Source organism: Diplotaxodon limnothrissa, linkage group LG17, assembly GCF_057381915.1.
Source record: "Diplotaxodon limnothrissa isolate DT_005_m linkage group LG17, D_limnothrissa_male_GT1.1, whole genome shotgun sequence".
Lineage (NCBI taxonomy): Eukaryota > Metazoa > Chordata > Actinopteri > Cichliformes > Cichlidae > Diplotaxodon > Diplotaxodon limnothrissa.
In genome coordinates this window covers 19,523,266-19,537,556 of record NC_140612.1, presented here as the reverse complement: position 1 = coordinate 19,537,556, position 14,291 = coordinate 19,523,266, and the positions used below count along the sequence as shown (strand labels likewise).

General features: G+C 40.2%; 1 pseudogene; it reads left to right on the top strand.

Moving 5' to 3' along the window:
* The first annotated feature begins 3,563 nt into the window (after positions 1–3,563).
* On the top strand, positions 3,564–4,726 carry LOC146614916 (nuclear factor 7, ovary-like; annotated as a pseudogene).
* Positions 4,727–14,291: the final 9,565 nt, after the last annotated feature.

The window sequence follows — 14,291 nt, the reverse complement described above, 5'->3', positions numbered from 1 at the left end:
ATTGAATTGAATTGAATTGAAAAACCACTGTGGGTTGGAGGTACCGCAACAATATGCCGCTTTTAATCTGTTAGGCATAAGGGAGAGAGCTTAATCTGTCTTTTAGTCCGAAGTGTGTACATTTTGCTATGGATGCTGTTCAGGAATTAAGAAGATTGATACGCTCTATTATTTTCTGTCTGTTAGGGCCATTCTTGAGAAGATGGAGCTGCAGGGTAAAGTCACCCCTTTGCAGGCGAAAAAAAATGGGACAATCTAAAAAAGAAATACAAAGTAAGTACAGCTGTATTCAATTTATTTATTTATTTTTCTCGGGCAGTGCTGTTGAATGTGCTGGACCAGGACCAGAGAGATGGAGGAGGTGCCACAAGCAAGTTGGTTTGTATTTCCAGCTAACAAGTGGAGCATCATACAGGGTGATCTCCATAAGGTCTAGGGATGCTCGTTTTCACTGTCCACCGCATCATCTGTCACTTGGGTTTGTAGGGCTGATGTAACTGACGGCTGCCATGTCACTAAGATGTATTCATAAAGACGCAAACAATCCTGTTAATAAAGATCTAATATCTAAAAAATGCTCTACTAACAGAATACTTGCCTGTTTAAAAATATTCATGGTCTTGGAGTAGCTCCTCCAGGGCAGACACCTCAGCAGATAGCTGGTCCCGCCAGGGAGCACCACTGACTGCCTCCAAACCCATCTCCCCCTCATCTTGCACATCATCCTCAGGTGCATCCTCCGGGTCCATAGCGTCACCAACACCGAGGCAGATGTTGTGTGGGAGTGATGAGGGGAAGTGGATGCTGGAGACATGGGTACCCTCCATCTGCTAAGATGAAATGCCCTGGAGGAGGGTAAATGGCCTGCCGGTACAGTGGGCTGTTGGGTAGCACATGGAGTGACCCAGGCCAGCCCACATATGTATCGATGAAGCGGCCCTGATGGTCACAAACTGCCTGCAGGAGTATGGATGGGAACAATTTCCTGTTTCTGTAGCACTGACCATCAGGGCCGCTGGGAGGCTTGATGCGGACATGGCAGCCATCAATTGCACCAGCAGCCTTTAAAAAGGCTCTGTGTCTTGCCAGCCCTGCAAACCCATGAGACAGAATATCTAGGTCTTCAGGAGTCCAAGGGAGATGGATAACCTGATGGCGAATAGCCACCACCTCCTCTGTGACCCTGTGAACGATGCGGTGAACAGTGGAGCGAGGAATAGCAAACACTCTGGAAACAACTCTGTAGGATGCTCCACTTGCCAGCCAGAAAAGAAACACAAGGACCTCAATAGTGGCACCCCAACCATGTGGCCGATCCTGGTTAAGGAGGTTCAGCAGCACTTTCAGAGACTCCCTGCTCAGACGAAAATCAGGCCTAGTGTCTAGGCCTATTAAAAGACCTGTCCAGGACTGGGACACTCAGGTTAATCCTGCAGTACTGTGGTCTTGCCTGGTGAAGGAAAATAAGGAAAATGTTTTATTCTTGTCATTATTATGAATGTTGCTCTTGTTCTTTAAAAAAAAACGTATCAAAACTTTATTTTGATTATCATTCTTAACTAAAATTCACTGGTTAACTGATAAAAGATAAAAGAGCGAATAAAATCACTTCTACATCGGAGTTTTATTTAGCTAGTAAACAGATTTCAAATACACACATAAACAATGGGGAAAAAAACTGAAGACATGTATTTTCACTGTACCTGAACTCAGTTATCTCTTAGTCGGAGATAAATCAGTCGTCTGCGACAGCTGATTTGTTGTAACTCTTCGATTAACAAAAATAAGAGAGTTTCAATGATATCCATTATTTCACCGAGGGGGAGAAAGCAGTAAGGGCGGGAACAGCTGGTGACATTAATCTGAAGGCCAGACCGTCCCATTTCACAAGCCTCGCACTTCCGGCCTTCTCGGTCTTCGAAGGACCCAGCCCACGTAGACCGCGAAGGCCGGGTCCTCCGAAGGATGCAGCCGACGTTTTGGGACACAGCTAAGGACTTGCATTTGCATAACAAGACAGAATGACAGCACACACAGAGTTATCATTCTTCCAGCAGCACAGCAGAGGAGCCTAAGACACACACACCACAGGCTAGTATAGTTTAGGTTACCCTAAAATGGTATGATGAAATAACCACTTTTGTTGTAATAAACAGAGCTCATAGATGAAAAAGGCTGTATAAGTTTGTAGACCAAAGTAAATTATGTTGCATGAGAAAGTTTAATAGCTGAGATGTATTTTGTCAGAACTTGAATTTGTGTGAACGGAATATAATTGCTGGTCTATAAAAAGCTCAGAGGGATAATTTACAGGAACATTCTCACATGGTTTGTAGTGACGCAGTATGCATTGCTTTGAGTTCACTTGGTTTTATCTGTGAAGTTCACAAACACATCAGTGGACTGGAGTAACCAGAATAAAGAAATTATAGGTGTGACAACACCTTCGGGCTGTTTTCAGCAGTTATCCTCTCCAGTTCAGAGAAGATAATTTTGTGATGAATTCATGTAATGCAGGAATATTACATAGTGTAAATCACGTAAAGCAAACTGAGTAGATTCCAAGAATAAACCTTCTGAGGAAGGACAGGGGGGATCATAGTAAGTGCTCTTTGTCCTCTTATGCAAGTGAGCTCAATTAATTGAAATAATTTAGCGGTTGCTCATTTTTACTGCACAATCGTGGGTGTGTGCAGACTTGCCTGAAAAGGTTCCATGGTAGTGCCAAATACCAGAGTGACAGCATATAATTTCGTCTTTACGGCAGCACAGCAGAGGACTAAAACACATGCAGCAAAGGTGTCAGGGTCCTGGGTCTGAGCGACCCAGGGACCCTGAGCAGTCATGGACTAGTATTACAATGTCTGTATTTTGTATTGCTGTCCCTCGTTCTCCCTGCGTGTAGATATGTGTGTATGTAGGTGTGGGTGGGGGTGTGGCCCTGGCAGGTGATTGGCCACGCCTGAAGACCGTAACACACCTGCAGCTGATCAGGCCTCGTCGGAGGAGCTACTTGAGAGTGTGGTGGAACTCTCTCCGACGCTGGATCATTGTGTGGCTTCACGTTAGTCTCTTGACAAGTTTCTAGTTTGAGTCTGCTGCATTATTGTGTGTCTGACGGCTTCCTCTCTCTTATGTCCCCAGGAGTTACGGGGAGACGAGAGGACAGCGAGCACGGGGTGCTCATCACGGAGAAGCGGAGACAGGAGCACTAGCACTGGGAAGAGGACACGTCATGGGAGTCGGGAGAGCACGGGATTTATTGTCATGTCTGTCCATCACTGTAAATAAAGGCACTGCTTGTACATAGAGCACCGCGCCTGGGTCCTCCTTCCCTACACCTCCACGGTCTGCCAGCCAGACGGTGACAAAAGGTCGGTACAATTTCAGTTACCATAAGATAAAGGCAGATTGTAAGATGAAGTAATCACTGTTTGTAATGTGGCTGCTGGAAGCTGTGTAAGTTTCTACAGCAGAGAAGTACAATGTGTTCCGTGAGAAAGTTACGTTTACATGGTCACAATCCTTTTACGTTTTCTCTCTTTTGGCTGCAGATCATCAACATGACGGCTGCCAGCTATCTTCTGACTGAAGAGCAGCTTTTGTGCTGCATCTGTCTGGACGTGTTCAGGGATCCCGTCACACTCCCATGTGGACACAACTTCTGCAAAGACTGCATCACGGAACATTTAAATTTTAATTCCCAGCGCAAGTGTCCCATGTGCAAAGAGCAGGTGGATAGGAAATATAAGCTTGGTGTGAATACTTTCATATCTGAGATGGCTGTTCAGAGATGGCTCTGATTAAGTCTCTGGAAAGAGCTCAGGCAGAGCTAATCGAGATGACTGAAGAGAACCAGAAAAGGACAGAGAAACAGACCAAAGTTTATATCACAGAGCTGGAGCAGGAGGCCTTTGAGCTGACAAGGAGACGTGATGAGATGGAGGAACTCTCACGCTCTAAAGACCGTCTTCGTTTCCTCCAGAGCTTCCCGTCCCTGAATGCTGCTCCACCCACCAAAGACTGGACAGATGTCAGCATCTGTCCAGCAATATACGAGGGAATCACAAGGACAGCTTTGGTGAAAGCTGTGGATGAGCTGACAGAGACCATCAAAAATGAGGTGAAGATGATACGGGACGCTCAGTTCAACAACATTCGGCAGAATGCGGTGGATGTTACTTTGGATCCCAATACGGCACATCCTGCTCTCATCCTGTCCAATGATGGGAAGCAAGTTCATTGTGATTATGAATGGAAGGAACTGCCAGACAGCTCAAAAAGATTTGAACCTGCAATTTCTGTTTTAGGGACACGAGGCTTCTCCTGTGGAAGACTTTACTATGACGTCCAGGTTAAAGGAAAGACTGGGTGGACGTTAGGAGTGGCCAAAGGGTCGGTCAATAGGAAGGGAGAAATTAAACTTAACCCAGAGAACGGCTACTGGGCTATATGTCTGAGGGACAGAAATGAGTACTTTGCACTTGCTGCCGATCCTGTCCCTCTCTCTGTGAATGATCACCCAGAGAAGGTGAGAGTTTTTGTGGATTATGAGGAGGGTTTGGTTTCCTTTTATGATGTAAATGCTGCAGTTCTTCTTCACTCATATACTGGCCAAACCTTCACAGAGAAACTTTATCCATTTTTCAGTCCTGGTAGTAGTGACAGTGGCACAAACACTGCCCCCCTAATCATCACTCCTGTCAAACAGCAAAGATCGGACTAATTTTTTTCTTTTTGTTGATGTTGTTTGTCAAGAGATGTATTCTAAAACACTTCTTCTGTCATGGTCGCTGTGTGGCAGGCAGGATGAGGACCCAAAATGCAAACTCACGGACTCAGGGGATAAACTCAAAATGCAGCTTTATTGCTGACAGGTGACAAACGAAAGCAGTGATACCAAAGCAATACAAAACTAAACTACACTGGGAAAAGCTAATTGTAACATATACCAGAAGACACGGGGAGAACCACACACAGCATGAGGGAGAACGCGACGCCGAACAGAGGGAGACGCAGACAGAAATACACAGAGGGTTAACGAGGAAAGTGGGAACACACGGGGAACACAGCTGACACAGATAACCATAACGAGACAGGGCGGGGTGAACATAACACTGACGGGAGACGGGCAGAGTCAAACAGGAAGTACAGAGGTTCAGACAGGAGGAGAGAGAGCGCGGGGAAAACACAGACATAACGGGCTGGGGAAAACATGGAATAAAACATAAGGAGAGACGAGGGCTCACAGATACACAGAGGGGCACACAGGGGGTAAAAGCCACGAAGGGAAAACACTTAGGGAACAACACAACAGGGCAACTCAGGAAACATGGTCTAAATAGGGAACAAAATACAAACATACAAGAAAACTAAGAACACTGGGCCAACATGGCCCAGGACCATGACATCTTCAGCAGAGAATCAGAGAGGAGAAACACACAGGTTTTCTTGCTAGCAAGGGAAGCCACTTGAGAGTGAGGGCTCAGAGACTCGCAGCTCTGAGACTGCCCTGGCCTTTATTTTATACATCGGTGGGTGTTTGTTCCTTACATTGGAATGTGGATGTTTATATGTATGTGTGCGTTCAGATGCATCTATAGTGTGTGCTATAGTGTAAGCTGTTCTTCCATGCATGTATGTGTGTTAGTACGCTTGCATGCAGGGCCTGTCTCACCACAAAAGGGCATTTTCTTAACAGCTGCCTTTCTCTCACGTGTGTTAAGAAAGGCAAATGTGCTTGTAGCAGTTATTAGATTATTATGCTGTTATATATTACATTATACCTGTAATCAAAATGAGTACTGATACTGCTGTAGGCCACATCAAACTTCTTATGTAATCAGTATGTAGTTTTAGTTTGCATCATACTTCTGAGTTAAAATAATGTGAGAATCATTAGATTCATTAGATAGGTTTGTATTATCCTATACTGCTGACTTACTGTGAGTGTGTTACACTGTTTTCTGATAGTAGAGACAACAGAACACATTCTTCACCTCTACCTTTGTTGGAAGTAGAAAAACAGGGAGAAAGGGTCATAACTCAGGCTCACTGGGAGTTAGAAAGAATGTAAATGCTTAGTTTGTGGCTGTGGCGCATTTTGTATGGCTTCTTTTCTTTTGTTTAGTAGCTTTCTGCCTTCACCTGAGAGGATGTGCCCTGAGCATGTGACTTCAGGTCTCCATAATTAGAGTTTATTTAAAGATACCTTGTGGCCTTAACTCAGCCAAGTGACCCTTCCTCTGTGTGGCCAGTCACTAAAATGTCATCTACGTTAGAGTAGATGGTTTGATAAGTCTATCACTGAGAACCATTGTTCTTTTGGAGTGACTTGATTCAGTATAGTGTGGGGATTTGATACTACTGGTGGCATCATTTCAGTGATTTCATTTATTGCTCACAGATCATGCACTAGACGGTATTTTGCAGTATTAGCTTTCTTCACCACTTAAACACAACATCACTCTTTGTTTGCTTTATTATTATTATTATTATTATTATTATTATTATTATTATTATTATTATTATTTTAAATTCTCCTTTCTCAAAAACAGAAAATGAAGTTGTAGTTGTTCTTTGCTGAGAAACACAAAAACCCCTTCCTTTTTTTTTCAAGACAAGAAACTAAGATTTAACTTTTCTGATTTGTCACCTAAAACAAAGCAAACAACCCAGCTCTCAGCTGGCTCTGAACTTATCATCATCAAGGTCGCATGGTGAGAGCTACTTCAGAAGTCACAGTACTCCTCACTCAAGCAACACGTCAAAAACAAAAAAACAAAAAACAAAAACTCAGCACACTACACAGAGAACAATAGCCAAGACACAACTGAAGATGCTTTTCTTCTTTGTTCTCCTTGAACTTTAGAATAAACTTCATCTGCATTAGTAAATCATATGCCTAATCATTATATGTCACTGTGATCCACAAGTGTGATCACAAATGTACTTATTTTTAAAAACAAAACAAAACAAAAAACAAATTGCTGATGGCATAAACGCTTTACACACATGAGTCAGGGTGCAAAAAAAGCTGCTGCCAAAGGCAAATCAGAAATATGAGGGGAAAAAACTGAGCTCACAGACAGCTGCATGTTTGAGCTCTCATGCAGCTCCTGCTCTAAAAAACGTGTTACTTGCTCATCAGCTTAGCAGTGACCACATATTTAATTCAGCTTCTCAATTTTGTAGCGTTAGCCGTTATATAAAGGGTTTAGCTTATTAGTTGTTTGTATAAGTGTGCTCTATATTTCAGCAATGTCTCATCTAGGATGACAGGTTTTCAAGCAGGTCAAGTGCCTCTATGCACTTATTTAGTTTAGGTACTTTCTTTATTTTCTTCATCTCATATATTATTGTACTGAATTTGAGCAAACCTTAAGCTTAATGCAGACTGCTTTTAATAGTTATCCACCTCACATCATAACTGACTGAGGTGCCCCTTCATATTAATATTATCTCGTTATTAATGCTATTATCTTTTTATATAACAGCAATGGTATATTACAATATTTTATTTATATTTTATTTTGTATCCACCAACGGCTGCAGGTGATCTGCAGTTTCACCCTTTCCCAAGCTGGAGACATTTTCCTTTTCACAAACTTTCCTTGGCTGAACAATGACACAGCCTTAATGTACCTTATGCATCTCTCTATTTCATTTAATATGTGTTTGTGTGAATCGTGTATTTTCTTTCATTCTATTCATTCTGGGCATGATCTTCATCCCAACTATGTTTCATTGTTAATACCAGTTTACAGGTTGTTATCCTTGCTATTATTAGTTTGAATACATTAAAGATAAGCTCTAATGTAATTTAGCCTTTTGTTTATTTTACTTTATTCATCTTGTATTTATATCTATTCAGTCGGGTCTGTTTCCAACCCTTTTTAAACTACTTTAAACTACTTTGATCTCTAATTTTCACTTGGTGAGGGATTATTATATATATTATATATATATATATATATATATATTATTATTATATTCTTCCTAGTCTGAACTTCTCTCTTCACCTGAGCTGCTATCCTATTCTGAGTCACTGTCTTCTTTGTTTCTTACAGTCACATACAAAATGTCCCTCTTTTCCACACCTCCAGCATGTAGTGCTAAAGCCACTGTTTGGTGTGTGTGTGTGTAGGCCTGCCTCTACCTCTTGCATTCCTCTCCCTTTCTTTTGGATTAGTCCTGCTCCGGCTTGTTGTTTTTCTAAAAATTTCTCATCAGGTGTTAATTTTTCTTGTTTATTTCCCATTTTCAAAGATTTTGCTGGGCCGTCACTGGCACGCGTGACTTCAGAGTGGTTTACTGATACAGCCTTCGACTTCACCCTAAAGGTGAAGTGGTATCAGTTTTATGAGATGAAACTCAACCGTTCTCCTTTGTCACCAGTACATGAGCCTCAGCAAATGGAAGTAAAATGGAAGTAGTTCAGCAGCGTATTGTGCTGTTAAATCAACTTACTTCCAGACAGTCAAAGGAGCTTGCAAAGAAAAGCGTCTGGACTTCTTTAAGTTGCTTGAAGACGTTTCACCTCTCATCCGAGAAGCTTCTTTAATTGTGTGGTTTTTTTTACTATGCAGTTTTGGTTTGTTTTGGTTTGGTTTGGGTTTTTTAAGTGCTACATGAAGAATTTCTTATAATACTGTCATTAACCCTTTCTCTGACAATATTGGTTGTTGGAAGGTTTTTTGTCCCATTCATATTTATATTGCCCCAAATCACAATAACAGCCACCTCAAGGCACTTTACATTTTAAGGTAAAGACTACTTTAATGGAGAGAAAATCCCAGCAATCAAATTGACCCCTATGAGCAAACTACTTGGCAACACTGGGAAGGAAGAACTTTTTAAACATTCTTTTTAAAATTTAAATTAATTAATTTAAAAAATAAGAATCTTCTGGCAGAACAAGGCTCAGGCAGGGGCAGCTATCTGCTTTGATGGGTTTGGGGTGAGGGGACAGATTTATGTTATGCTTTCAAGCAAATATTCACTTTAGAAGTGAGTATTTGCCAACACTAACTAAACACTCAGAGTAAACTACCTGTTTCACTGAGAACTTGGCTAGATCACAAGGCTTTGACGGGTGTGTCAAAACTGGCGCGATTTTAGTTTTAGCATTTTAATTCTCATAATACCCGGAAGACAAGTACAAAATGGCTTAGGGTTGAATCAGTAGCATACATGTTGACAGATGTTGGCTGTTTAGATATTGTCTAGATAGTTCAATGATGACTTCAGGACCGGTTCATGACTAAAACGAACTTGTTTTATGACAGTTGCGTGCTTATAGAGAGAACTGTCACTCTGAATTGTAACATTCTACTGAGAATAACCACAAACTTACAAAATGTAACTATCTATATTAGAAGGGAAAGAATCTAAAATAACAGGTTACAATTAATTACTTGCTTGCATTCACTAGATTTATCCACATAAATTATTCTACACTCTTTATCATTATAAAAGACAATGATATCTGCCTGCAGTGCAGCTATATGCAAAATAATGCTGTTCAAATATCATTTACTCACACTTTATTATTACACTTACACTGATGCTCCAAACACTAATATGCATATTCATCTTTGATTCACCAAATCTACCAAGCTTGTTTTGTTCATACAACTCTGTGCCAACTAGTAAGAGTCACTAATGGGTTTATATATTTACACCACATAACACTGGATGGATGTTTGTACAATACAATATTTGATATTTACACCTGTAATGTTGGTGTTTCTCGTTTTGGTCATTTTCTGTTGATCTTTTTTCCCCTTTTCATCGTGGTCCTTTTTTTTTGTTTTATATCAAAATCTGGAATCAGTTCTTAATTTTAACCTCTCCTTTTACAGATTTTGTGGCAGTTCCATGTATTTTGGTCAGCATTGTGTCCCTTCAAGTATTTCCTTTTGTCATTTTTCATCTCTTTTATCATTCCTTTGTATACATTTTGTTCAGGTTTTGAGTCTTTCCGACCTTTTAAGTAAAATCCAGGAGCCTATGTGGGGGTAACTTTTTCTCTAAATAAAATAAAAATCATTATTTTGATATAGGCCACTAAACTTTCTTAAAGCCACTTTATAGCACAAAAATCAATATATTGATTCAGCCTTGTAACGTCCAGCAGGTCACAAGTGAACCTCTGGGTTTGAGGTTAGAGCTGTAATTCAGACAGACTGTTTTAAAAATAAATAAATAAATAAAGCAGGCTAAACTGACCTGTTTCACTCCATGCTTGAATGGATCACAAGATTATGATGGGCATGCCTAAATTTATTCTCTCCATTTTTAGTTTTTGTGATAGCTAGAAGAGAGCAGTGGCAAAGGCCCTGAGTGTATTCAAACACAGAGACCTGTAATAGCCTTACAGTGTAGGAAATCTGCTCAACTCTACTTCAGTTGCATGAAACATTCATGTCTCAGTATCTCATCCTTGTTGCATTGTGTTTACATCATGCAGTGGTGCACAGAGTAGTTAGGACTGTTGCCTCAAGACATTAGGACATTAAGATTCCTGGTTTGAATCCCAGACGGGGCCTTCTGTTTGGGGTTTGCATTTTCTCCTTGTGCCCATGTTGGTTTCCCCCAGAAACTGAAGCTTCCTCCAGACATGCATGAGGACATAGTGCTAACCACAGTGATGCCCATTAATGTTATGTATTGTATAATAAACTAAATTAGTAATCATTAATGCTTCAGTCATCAGTGTCTGTACCACTCAAATCAAATTCAAATCCTATTTGTCACAATCATACACAGTATGACATGCAGTGAAATGCTTATTGCAATTGCAGTTTCTGACCATTAAAAATACAAGAATAAAGTGAAATTAAAAATCAAGTATAAAATTAAAGTCAAAGTTAAGGTGTGCAGAGTTAAGTGCATGTACAATGATGTGGTATGAGACCAGATCAGAAGTACATTATTGTTGTTGTTATTAAGGTGCACGCGCAGTGATTTGTAGAAATGTGTAAAGAGTCCAGTCCAGCACCTGGACACTCCTGAATAGCCTGGGGGAAGAAACTCCTCCTTATTCTCTCTGTGTTGGCCTTAAGGTAGCAGATGTATTTCCCTGACCTCGACAGTGAGAAGAGTTCATTATCGGGATGAGAAAGGTCTTTCATAATCTTCCCGGCTTTGGTACTGCACCGCTTAATGTAAATGGAATGCAGGGCAGGAAGCTCTCAGCAAATGATGTTCTCAGCAAGGCCCACAACTCCTTGAAGAGCTTGTCTGTCCTGCTTGGTGCTGTTCCCACACCAGGTGCAGATATTTCCCATCATATGCTCTGGATGGAGCATGAGTAGATGTTCTTGAGCACCTTCAGAGAAAGATTCTCTGAAAGATTCAAAAGGTTCTCTTCAGTCTGCCTGGAAAAAAACAATAATAAAATGGGCTGAGTGAAAGTGACATGGCATTAATCTGGCAGACATTCATGGTACTCTGAGGATAGTATTAGTACAACCCCTTCAATCGCACTGAATCCTCTGTGAGGTTCTTTAAAACTTCTAACAAGACTCATTTTGCTCGTGTCCATCTTATGAGTCAGCTCTTTTAGAGATTTTCCTCTGCTGGTTTCAGGTAAATCCAGGTTCTTTTTCTTTCTGTCGCCTTTGGTTTCAAACAAAAGTAGAGAATCAGCATTGTGTTCACTAAATGAGGTTTCAATTACAGCGAGAAGGATGAGTGTATCAGTGATGTTGTAACTGTCGCTCATCTCTCCACCTTCATTAACTTCCTGTTTCTAAACCTCGTCTCTCATTTCCTTGACCATGTTTGTTTAAATGAGCTGCCAATCTGGCAGCTGGAGCTCCAGAGCCACAATTACTCCAACATTAATACCTCAACATACAAGACAACAGTTCTAAAAACACTTTTAGTGCTGTCAGTTCACTTTAGTGCAAGCATAAGCTGAAAACCCCCCAAAATACACTTGCTAGACTGAAAGAAGTACTGGAATCTTAATTTTAACCTTAATACAACCAAAAGAAAAAAATATACTAAAGTTTGATGTTCAGCTTGCATCACATATTACAGTCTCCTTAATGACATAAATGTTGTAGTTTAGCAGGTTCTTGGTTGTTCAAGGCCCTGCAGGGCCCTTGAACAACCTCTTCAAGGGCCCTGCAACCACAGTGTGATCTCAAGCTTCTTGACTAACCGCTAACACTCCTTTAAGGAAACTTTTTGGTACCCTAAGGAGCTGCTGATTGGCTGACCTAACGGGTGGGTGTATATAGTTGTATTAGCTCTGAGGTGTGTGTGTGTGTGGGGGGGGAGCAGACCATTACGAGCGGTTTCCATATCCTCCTTAAATCTGCCTCTGGGTTTTAAGAACTTTTTAATGATTTAAACCCTGTCAGGACAGTTGGAAATCCTTTAAGGACCCCTAAAGTTTTAATATCATCATAATCTTCACAAAGAGCCCCATATAGAGTTTCTAGAAACTCTCTAAAGTTCAGACTCAAACAGAACATGACCTAGAACATGACTCGACCTAAGAAGTCGAGTTGGTTGTGATTTTGAGGTTAAACACAAAACTGGACCCCATTTTGAACCTTAAAATATTTTTTATGTCCATAAGTTTAGAGATCAGAAAAACCTGATGAAAGGTCAAGTACTTAAGCTTAATCCTCTGAGAAGTGCCTAGCATTGCCTTTCAAATACTCGAAATGAAGAATCAGCACTTCTTCTAACTTCTAATTATTTTTATGTTGAATCTGTATTTTCAAAGTTCTCTTTGAACTGTAATGGAATTTGTTGTGCTGCAGTTGAGAGCTTTTGGCAGCAGATGGAGCCAAATTACAACGGGGATGCCAGTCTTGTTTGGTTTTATTTTGAAATCACTTCCCACTATCACACACTAGTTTCAGTATTTTCAACAATAAAACATGTCCACGTGACAGCATGGAGATCAAACTGACAGAATTAATCTAGCAGAAATTCATGGTATTCTGAGAAAAGCATTAGTACAAACCCTTCAATCACACTGAATCATCTGTGAGGTTCTTTAAAATTTCTAACAAGACTCATTTTGCTTGTGTCCATCTTATGAGTCAGTTTTTTAAAAAGACCTTCCTCTGCTGGTTTCAGGTAAATCCAGGTTCTTTTTCTTTCGGCCACCTTTGTTTCAGACAAAACTAAAGAATCAGCATCATGTTCACTAAATGAGGTCTCAATTACAGCGAGAAGGAGGAGTGTATCAGTGATGTTGTAACTGTCGCTTATCTCATAAACTTCCCGTTTCTAAACCTCATCTCTCATCTCCTTCACAGTGTTTGTTTAAATGAGCTGCCAATCAGGCAGCTGGAGCTCCAGAGCCACAATTACTCCAACATTAATACCTCAGCATACAAGACAACAGTTTTAAAATCACTTTTAGTGCTGTCAGTTCACTTTAGTGCAATCATAAGCTGAAAACCCCCCAAAACCACACTTGCTAGTCTGATGAAAGTATTAGAATCTTAATTTTAACCTTGACACAACTAAAAGAAAAAATATACTAAGGTTTGATGTTCGGCTTGTATCATGTAAAAGATAACACAAAATAATGTGTTATAGGATATATACAGAATGGACACTATAACATTGCATAAAATCTCCTACCTCTAATTGCAATATATGAAAGGCAAAAATGTCACATTTTTGTAAATTTATATTTTCAAAATTCTCTTTGATAATATATAAGATCATTTGTTGTCCTGCAGTTGAGAGCTTTAGGCAGCAGAAATTACCACAAACCAGTCTGGCATTAGCAGTGAACCTTAGGACAGTTAAAAAAATATTAATTCAGTATATTGTACTATAATGAGTTGAAAATAAAATGATGATAAAAATCTTTCCAACACAACCACATTTCTGCTCTGGAGGTAAAGCAAGATTGTGGTTTATCTTGGTTAAAGCACTATCATCCAACCTATATAAAATAGAATAGAATAAAATAGCCCTTATTGTAATTGTACATGTACAAGACGTATGTGCTACACACCAGCTTTGCCAGAATAACAATATAATAGATGACACATGGTATAAGTAGTAAACAGGAGACACATATATACAAATAATAATAAGACAAAAGCACACATTATAGGCAGGCAGCAAAATAGGCAGTGCCAAGAAAATACTTGTCTAAAAAGTATGTCGATGTGGGAGTGGCCTGATGAAGGAAACCAGGCCAACACCCCGATGAACTCACTGTAAAAAAAATTGTAATATAAAAGTATTTTACTGTGTATTTTACAGTTTTGTACTGTTCTTCTAGAATATCATTAAATTTACAT